At 38.0% G+C, this 8,621-nt stretch overlaps 1 pseudogene; it reads left to right on the top strand.

Moving 5' to 3' along the window:
* The first annotated feature begins 2,999 nt into the window (after positions 1-2,999).
* Positions 3,000-7,916, top strand: LOC122144414 (annotated as a pseudogene).
* Positions 7,917-8,621: the final 705 nt, after the last annotated feature.

Genomic DNA, 8,621 nt, shown 5'->3' with positions numbered 1-8,621 from the left:
GATATGCATCCTTTATAGTGGGTTACAGTGACAAATATTACTGTCTCTGGGTGGGATATGTAACAATGCTGTCTCTATTTCAGCAGTTCCCGGGGGGGTGGCTTTATTAAAGTCCCAAGAATGATTAAAACAAGTCGGGTGTTGTTGTTCTGTCTCCTTGATCTGATCAGCGATTTTCCCTGAAAGGGCCAGGCTTCGAGCTTGGGAGGATTAACCTCACCAGAAGGGGGGGTTTAAACTCCGGGGAAATAGAATGGCTTGCAGTTAACAAAAAGCACTTCTAGGCCCTGAACAGCACATCTTTTTAAACAATTTACATCTGTACACACAATCATTGATGAAAATCATGTCCTGCGCCGCCTGTTCCCTGTTGTTTCCCTGCATGCGTGATCTCCCCTAAAAAAGCAAAAAAGTCCGGCAAATGGAGCACGCGCGGTCTTCACCACCCCCCAAGAGCAGCTTCCTCCCTCTCTGGGTCCCCCGGGTCCGGGGGGCCTCTTTTTTTGCTCACTGCCCGGTCTGGGACACAGGGGCAGAAAGGAACCTGCTGTTGGCACCCCTCATTCGACCAGAAACAGCCATTTTTGGCACTCCTGGACTACCATTGTGGACTTTGAAACCAGAGACCGTGCAATGACCTTAATTCGTAGCTGAGGTCAGGCATTCTGAGTTCTTTTGAGAACTTCTGGGTCGTGACCACCCTCGTGCGGCCCCTCATTTCCCTTGTACCCACTTGTTGTGCGCTTGAACCGGGGGAAAAACCCGGCCATCAGTCGATTTTCGCATTAGTCTGATTTAAAATGCTAATTCATTCTTTGCCACTAGGTGCTTCTTTTGGAGAGGTAAAAATAGCTGTTTCCCCATACAACCGCTGCTTTATCAAGCATTACAGGCATGATAAAATGGAAATGAAATCGACCAACTGGACCAATCACCGCAGATTAACATAACGCAAAGGAGGGATTTGGAAAAATTACCCTTAAGCTGAATCATTTGGGGAGTTGTTGAGCAAGTAAAGAAAAAGTAATGCATATGAATAGCCTATTCCCCGCGGGATTAGTATTATCTAGGGACCTTGTGTGATTTTGAAATTACCCTTCCACATCTGAATTTAGGTGTGGTGCATTACGGGATAAAGCGAAGCATGTGATTTTACTCGAATTTACTGACTTATCTCGGATACCGGATGTCAAGGCTTTGAGAGTACCGTTCTATGGTTCAGATGGATTAAAAAAAAAATAATAAAAAAAAAATATATAGTTTCTTGCACTTCATTTACATTTCATCGGGTTAAAATAATATCCTCAAGCTTTATGCTGATTTATTTGTAACACATTAACCTCAAAACGTTTTCAGCTTTCTCTTTCTGCAAATTGTATGGTGAGGCGATATGACAGCCAAAATACTATTAAACTCTCCAACTAGCTCCATTTTTTGCGAAGGATGGATAAAAGCACAGGAAACAAAACCTCTAAAAATATGGTAGGTCTTTGGAAATTTTTACTTTACAAATTACAGACATGGCTGATTCATGACGGGATTAAGATCTAGACAACCTCAAAATTATTACAAATGACTGGAGGTCACCAGGTAATACTAATCCCGATGCGAATAGGGCCAGTAAGTGTTTTTTTTGACCTTGCATGCATGTAAATCTTTGTTGGTGCTCCCAAAACCAAAAATATGAACCTTTCATTACCATAATAGGGGCACTTTAATAAAAAAAATTAAAATTAAGAATAAACTGTGTATTACAGCGAATCGACAGAATTTTACTGTCTTTGATTTTACCGTTTTGATCCACAGTCTTCTCAAGCACCATTTTACTTCTTCATTTCCGGTCTGCTACCCCAAGTTTGTGAAAACACTCCAGAAAAAACCCCTCCAGTTTTAAAAGAAAATACTCCAGTCAGTTTCCAAATGTCTCATGTTCACTTCAATTAGTTTTCTTGTATTTTCGACACATATTCTTGTCATGAGCACTACAAACACAGATTTGTCTCAAAAGCCCAGTTGTTTCCAGTTCCCCCACCACATTCACTGGCCCAGGTTTAAACAAACAGACCCCAGACTTTTCAGAGCTGTCCCCTGTGGGCAATGATTAGTTTAGGCTTTCCCACATCCCCCCTGTCATAAACACAGCAAACATGGATATCTGAAAAAGGTTTTTTCGTTTGAACTCGGGGTGCACCCTTTTCCGCCCACATTCCAAAAAAGCACTGGGGGCACTTGCATGATTATCAACTTAAATTGGGTCAAATCAATCCAGCTTTCTTACCCAGCAGTCTCAACCTAGTGTTTGGATTGAAACAATAACCCAGCGTTTTTTATATGTGTACTATTAAAAGGTACACCATGTACAGTATGTTCTTGTTAAATCACTTGCAAATGTAAGATTGTTGTTTAGTATATTAGGTCATACATACGTCCACCATAATATTAGAATTGGTACCCTTTAGTTTCAAAATACTTACAGTATAAATAATTAGTAGTTTTCCAGGTTGTTACCCCTTTATTCCCCAAACTTCACCTTAAACCTTCATGGAGGTACTGTTTAGGTACACTGTAATTACAAAAAAGTATGCTGTAAATTCTGTTTACTTACGCTGTAAATCTGAAGCATTACCCAACTTTTTAAACATCTTTACCTACTTGCATCTGACTCTCAGTCCCACTCCTGAACTTGACAGCTCACAAGGAAATAGACATCTTTGGCCATTGTGTTGTGTCTTACTGTCTTTCTTGCACCATGAGAGTCACATTTTTAAGATGCATCAAGCTTTAAGTAATTCAACTTGAAAAACTCCCCCTACAATGTTCATTTTCATAATTAATTGCACTTAACTGGTACAATAAATTGACAGCCCTAATAATTTTGTGTAAAAATTTAACAGCTCATAGATGAGTAATAGAAGTGCAATAAGAAACTGATGACAAAAGTAGGTTATTTTGGGGGCATGCAAATATAACAAATTTTGTTCTCATTTACAGGGAACATCATGGACATACTCATTTTAAATTTGGGTTTGGTGGAGTACTATGATAAGAAGCTCACTCTACACACAGTGCTGCAGATCAACAAGAACAGTATCACAGATGTGACTGTTCAGTCCCTTTCAGATCTGCCATGGCTCTTCTTGAAGAGGCTGATGATGCTACAGAGGACAGCGAGGAGTGTTACGTGTTCTTCAATCAGATGGCAGAAGATTTAGAGGTGGAAATGATGATCAGGAAGCTGAATCAAACTGTCCTCCGCAGTAAATCCTTTGGACATTCTTGACTGCCGGTTTCATTGTTCTGATAGATTTTCTTTCAGTCAGGAATCATTAGGAAAATGTTCATGTGTTCAGTTTGCTGTTCCTTTGCTGCTCCAAAAAGTGATAACATCCGATCACTTCTTTGCTTTTGGCAATAGAGATATGTTTGGGCAAAATACAGACCACACTCTATCAGATTCAAGTCAATTTTTGAAGAAAGGATTGCTCTGTTAGAAATGCCTTTAGTGTCTTTTGTGAGACTTGGTAGGTGCAACATTTCCAAATCAGAAATTCTGAATAAGTGCTCAGCAATCCACAGCAGTACACTGAAACATTTGTGCACTTCAACATGGATTGTGGAAACATCAACAAAAAAATATCAAATGGGTTGGTTGAGATGACCTGGTATCTTCCTTGTGGAAACAAGAACATTGATGTCTTTCCTGAGCCTTTAGCGATTGCTAACTTGAGAGGTGACATTCAGAACTTAGAAACACAGTACACTTTTCTTTGTGCGGCTTCAACTATTGTGTTTGTGTTCTTTGAATCTCAACTTTTAGATTCACAGTTCATTTCAGTCCCCAGTGAGAAATCTATTCCGCAGTTATTTTTTGTGGGGGACTCTAACAACGAGATCATAAAAGCTGCAGTGAATGAACTCAAACTGAAAAAAAGCAATTTCATCTTTAAAGCAAAGCAGAATGATGCAGACTTTGTTGGCAAAATTAAGAGCAAGTTGCAAGAAGCAATTAATAACAACAATCACAAAATGTCAGTTGTTCGTTTGGCTGAGATTGCACGAAATCTAGGAATCTTGGTGGATGAGGATGCTGAAGAATGTCAGCATGCCAAAGCAAGGGCAGATGAAATCACTTCAAAAATTAAGGATATAGTGCAGTTTAAAAAGGAGGTGCTTCCCTTGCAAGGGGAAATCTTGATGAAATTGGCCAAGTTAGAGAAAGAGGAATGTCAGATGAAGAAAGTTGGGGATATGAATGTTGAGGACTACAGAAGTGACCTTCACATTAAGAAAATGGAGCTCAGAGAAGAGCAATACAGAACAGACATGTCTGATACTATGAACTGTTTTATCAGTGCAATATCAACACCAGAAAAGGCCTACTTCTTAAAATGGTTGAGAATCAATTTGGAGAATCACTCACATGAAGTACTGCCTCAACTCAGAGAACTTTACAAACAGAAATGTCAAAATATTTGTGGGAACAAGACAGAAATTGCTGAGCTTGATAAAAAGATTTCAAACAGTTCTTTAGGAGTTGAGCACTTCATGCGAGAGATGAGCCAGATTTATGAAGCTGCAGTCTCACTCTCTGAAGATGCACTTTCCCAAAAACAACTACAACATTTACCTAGACTCTGTGCTGAACTACTGCTGGATGGATTTTCACTTGAACTTGTGGATGGAGATTCTTCAAATATCCCTGTAAAATGGCTGTCCAGTGTGTTTTCTGAATTAAACACACTGGTGGAGCCCAAAAACAAGATTATAGTTGTCACTGTTTTGGGCGTCCAAAGTTCAGGAAAGTCAACACTGCTGAACACCATGTTTGGAGTTCAGTTTGCAGTGAGCAGTGGAAGATGCACCAGGGGAGCCTTTATGCAGCTCATTAAAGTAACAGAGGACTGTGATGCAGAACTCAATTGTGATTATATAGTGATAATTGACACTGAAGGACTTAAATCCCCTGAGCTCGCACAACTGGATAACAGCTATCAACATGACAATGAGTTGGCAACAATTGTTGTTGGACTGAGTGATGTAACAATTGTCAACATCGCCATGGAAAACTCCACAGAGATGAAAGACATTTTACAGATCATTGTTCATGCCTTCCTCAGGATGAAGGAAATAGGTAAGAAACATAAGTGTTTGTTTGTACACCAGAATGTTGCTGATGTTTCAGCTCATGATTCAAACATGAGAGACCGTAAATTTCTGTTGGAACAACTGAATGAAATGACACAAGCTGCAGCCAAAAGGAGAACAAATTGGAGTTCAATAAATTTACAGATGTGATGAATTATGACCCTGGGGAAGGTGACCACTACATCCCCTGGACTGTGGCATGGAACCCCCCCAATGGCACCAGTGAGTATTGGCTATAGTGAGTCTGTGTACGCCCTCAAAAAGCACATAATGGAGAAATTTAGAGGTTACAAGCCCAGCACTATCGAAGAATTTTTTAGATGGACCAAAGATTTGTGGAAAGCTGTAAAATTTGAGAAATTTATCTTTAACTTCAGAAACAGCTTGGTGGCTGATGCTTACATCAAACTGTGTACAGAGTACAACACATGGGACTGGACACTGAGAAAGCAAATGCACACATGGGCATTAGAGGCTGAAACAAAGATCTTAAACTATAGAAAATTTGAAAACTCTGAGGAGTGCACCATCGAAGACGTCAATTGTAATTTAAAACGAGAAGCAGTATCTGAGCTTTCAAAAGGACACAGTGAAATTATTGACAAGATCCAATCATACTATGAACAAGGAGAAGGCCACGTTGAACTTGTGGAAAGTTATCGACAAGACTTTATAAACTCTGCCATGTCTTTAAAGAAAGAGCTTTTAAATTCAGTCACTCGAAAACTAGATGCAGCTCTTTCACGTCGAAACGGAATGATTAATGTGGAAGGGATCAAAAAGACATACATGAACACAATGGAAAAAAAAGTGCTAGACTTGCTGAAAGACTGTCGCAAAAACAAATCAGACATGTCAGACTCCATGCTGGATAAAGCATTTGAAAAGATGTGGCAGCAGACTGTCAGCACATTGTCATGTACAGGGCTCCAGAAAGAAGACATCATGTCAAGAGTTATTCTTCATTTAATGAATAATCTTCAGTCTAGAGGAAGTTCAATGGCTCAACGCTTAGACAAAGTGAAGGATCTGCAAAGTCAAGGCCATGGAAAATTTGTTGTCCACCAAGGTAACTTTCTATCCAAATTATGGAATGCTCAGAAAATCAAGAAAGCTCAAGAAATATCAGACAAACTTATCAGTGATTGTTGGGAATTTGTGAATGCAAAGAGGGAAAGTAAGAATAATTATGATGACACATACATCATGGAAATTCTTAACATGATTAATGAGAAACTTAAGGCTCATGAAGACCTTAGTCTAAAGGAAGATTTTGAACTCCCCCTTAAATTATACATCTGTGGCTTTGTGAGCAGAGAATTTCAAATGATTCACAATCAATTCATCCAGGACAATAACCCACTAACAGCCTTGGAGATCAATAAAGAAACATACCGCTCTGACTTCATTGACCTTTACAACGAACGAGACCAATGTCAGAAGAAAGCTGATGAATTCATGAGAAAATGCCTCAAACCCGCCTTGAAACAATACATGTCAGAGGTCTTGGGCATGAAAATGGCAGACAAGATGGTGTCTGGTGAAAACTCAATTTTTGAAACAAAGACATTATTTCAGATTTCAGTCTTGAAAAATCTTCTTGATAATTTTGAATTTGATGCATATTTGTATTACATTACGTCATATGAAACATATGTTAAAGGCATTATTTTTGACAAAGTCAGAGAGCACTTTACAGAAGACAGAATGTTCAGATTAGAGGAAGAGCTTTTCAACAAAGTCATCAATAATATTAATCAGGCAATCGAAGAGGCGGAGCAAGACCCAGAGATAAATAGCATCAAGGGATTCATCCAATACATTTGCAGGAAACTTGAAAACAAGCTTGTTTTTCCCACAGATGCAGTGGACACAATCAGCACAATTAAAAATGCAAATCATAAAAAGTTCAGTGAATACCTTAAGTGTTCTGTGAAGGATAAGTTAATTAATGAAAGTTCCCAAAAAATAGATTTTCACAGCAGAATAAAGCATCTTCAAACCAAACCCCAGGATGTGCTGTTCAAACAAATGTGTTTGTGTGGGAAACAGTGTCCATTCTGTAAGGCACCATGTGAGGCTGTAGGAGAAACCCATGCTAAACACTTTGTCTCAGTCCACAGACCAAAAGGACTCGGTCGCTACAGATATTCTGATTCTGAAAAACTAGTGACAAGCATCTGTACAACATCGACGTGCAATAACACAAGTTTTAAGTGCTATGACACCAAAAATCAGTACCATCCATATAAGGAATACAGAACAATCTACCCAGACTGGCATATCGATAAAGACTCCTACATACAGCCCTCAGCATACTGGATGTATGTGATGGCTAAATTTAATGTTCAATTTGCTAATAAGTATGATGCAAAGCCTGCAGATATACCCTCATCCTGGAAAAACATTACAAAGACCCAAGCAGAGGAAAGCCTTAAGCAAATGTAGATTAACTAGTGTCTGTCTGGCCTCTCTTCAAAATAGTTTGGCACACGAAAGTTAGAGAATTTTAAAATATCATGGTATCTTTGAAAGTATCAGCTGTAACAACAGAAGATCAAAACTTGCTTTGGTTCGATACGATCACATATCATAAAACAGAGAACATTGGAATGCCATTACACAAAACTCTTCACATTTTGACTCCTGATGTAGACAGACTGCAGCTTGCACTTGCTCTTGCCATAAAAGAAACCATGAAAAAAAATCTATGTTAAGCATCAATAATAATAATGTTAAAAAATCAAATCAAATGTTGTAATATACTCTATGTGAAAAGTAAGAAAAAATTAAGAATTATTACATTAGTGATGCTCTAAATAATACTCTCTGGTTCTCATGACGTGTTTTTTTTTTCATGTTTCAAGCTATGTTTTCGATTTTGAGTTTAATTTGAATACATTTAATTTTGTCTATTGTAAGCATATTGAGAGCTGTTGTTCTGTGTGTAATGTATACAGGCATGTTATTATGATTGAGTTCATAGCACTAACAGATTTATTAATTGTGGAGACTACCTGAATAAATACTGAAATAGAATAAGTTGACATGTACTTGCATAGTTGCTTACAGGTGTGTAAATACTTAAGTAATTTTACTTGATTGCTGTACTTAATATTATTTTGGGGGATTTGTACTTTAATGAAGCACAATTTAAACTGACACTGTACTTTTACTTGATTACATTGCTGAAGAAAACAACTATTTTTTACTCTTACATTTCATCTTGAAAAGTACATTTCATTTTTATTTTATCTTATACACAATAAATATGTAAATGGAAGCTCAAATGTGCGTGCTTGATGTGAATGAGAACCATTGATTATTGTTTTTAAGCATAACACACACATTTCTACTTTAGTTATGACATTCATTAAGTAAACTTCTGGCTTCAAAAGTTTACCAACAAATCTGAGGAAGCATATTGAGGTAGCAAAGTTGCGTTTTCCCAAATAAAGTGTATTTATTTTGTTTTG

Source organism: Cyprinus carpio, unplaced genomic scaffold (genome assembly GCF_018340385.1).
Source record: "Cyprinus carpio isolate SPL01 unplaced genomic scaffold, ASM1834038v1 S000006661, whole genome shotgun sequence".
Classification (NCBI taxonomy): domain Eukaryota; kingdom Metazoa; phylum Chordata; class Actinopteri; order Cypriniformes; family Cyprinidae; genus Cyprinus; species Cyprinus carpio.
The sequence above is the reverse complement of the archived record's forward strand: the minus strand, read 5'-3'. Positions and strand labels throughout refer to the sequence as shown.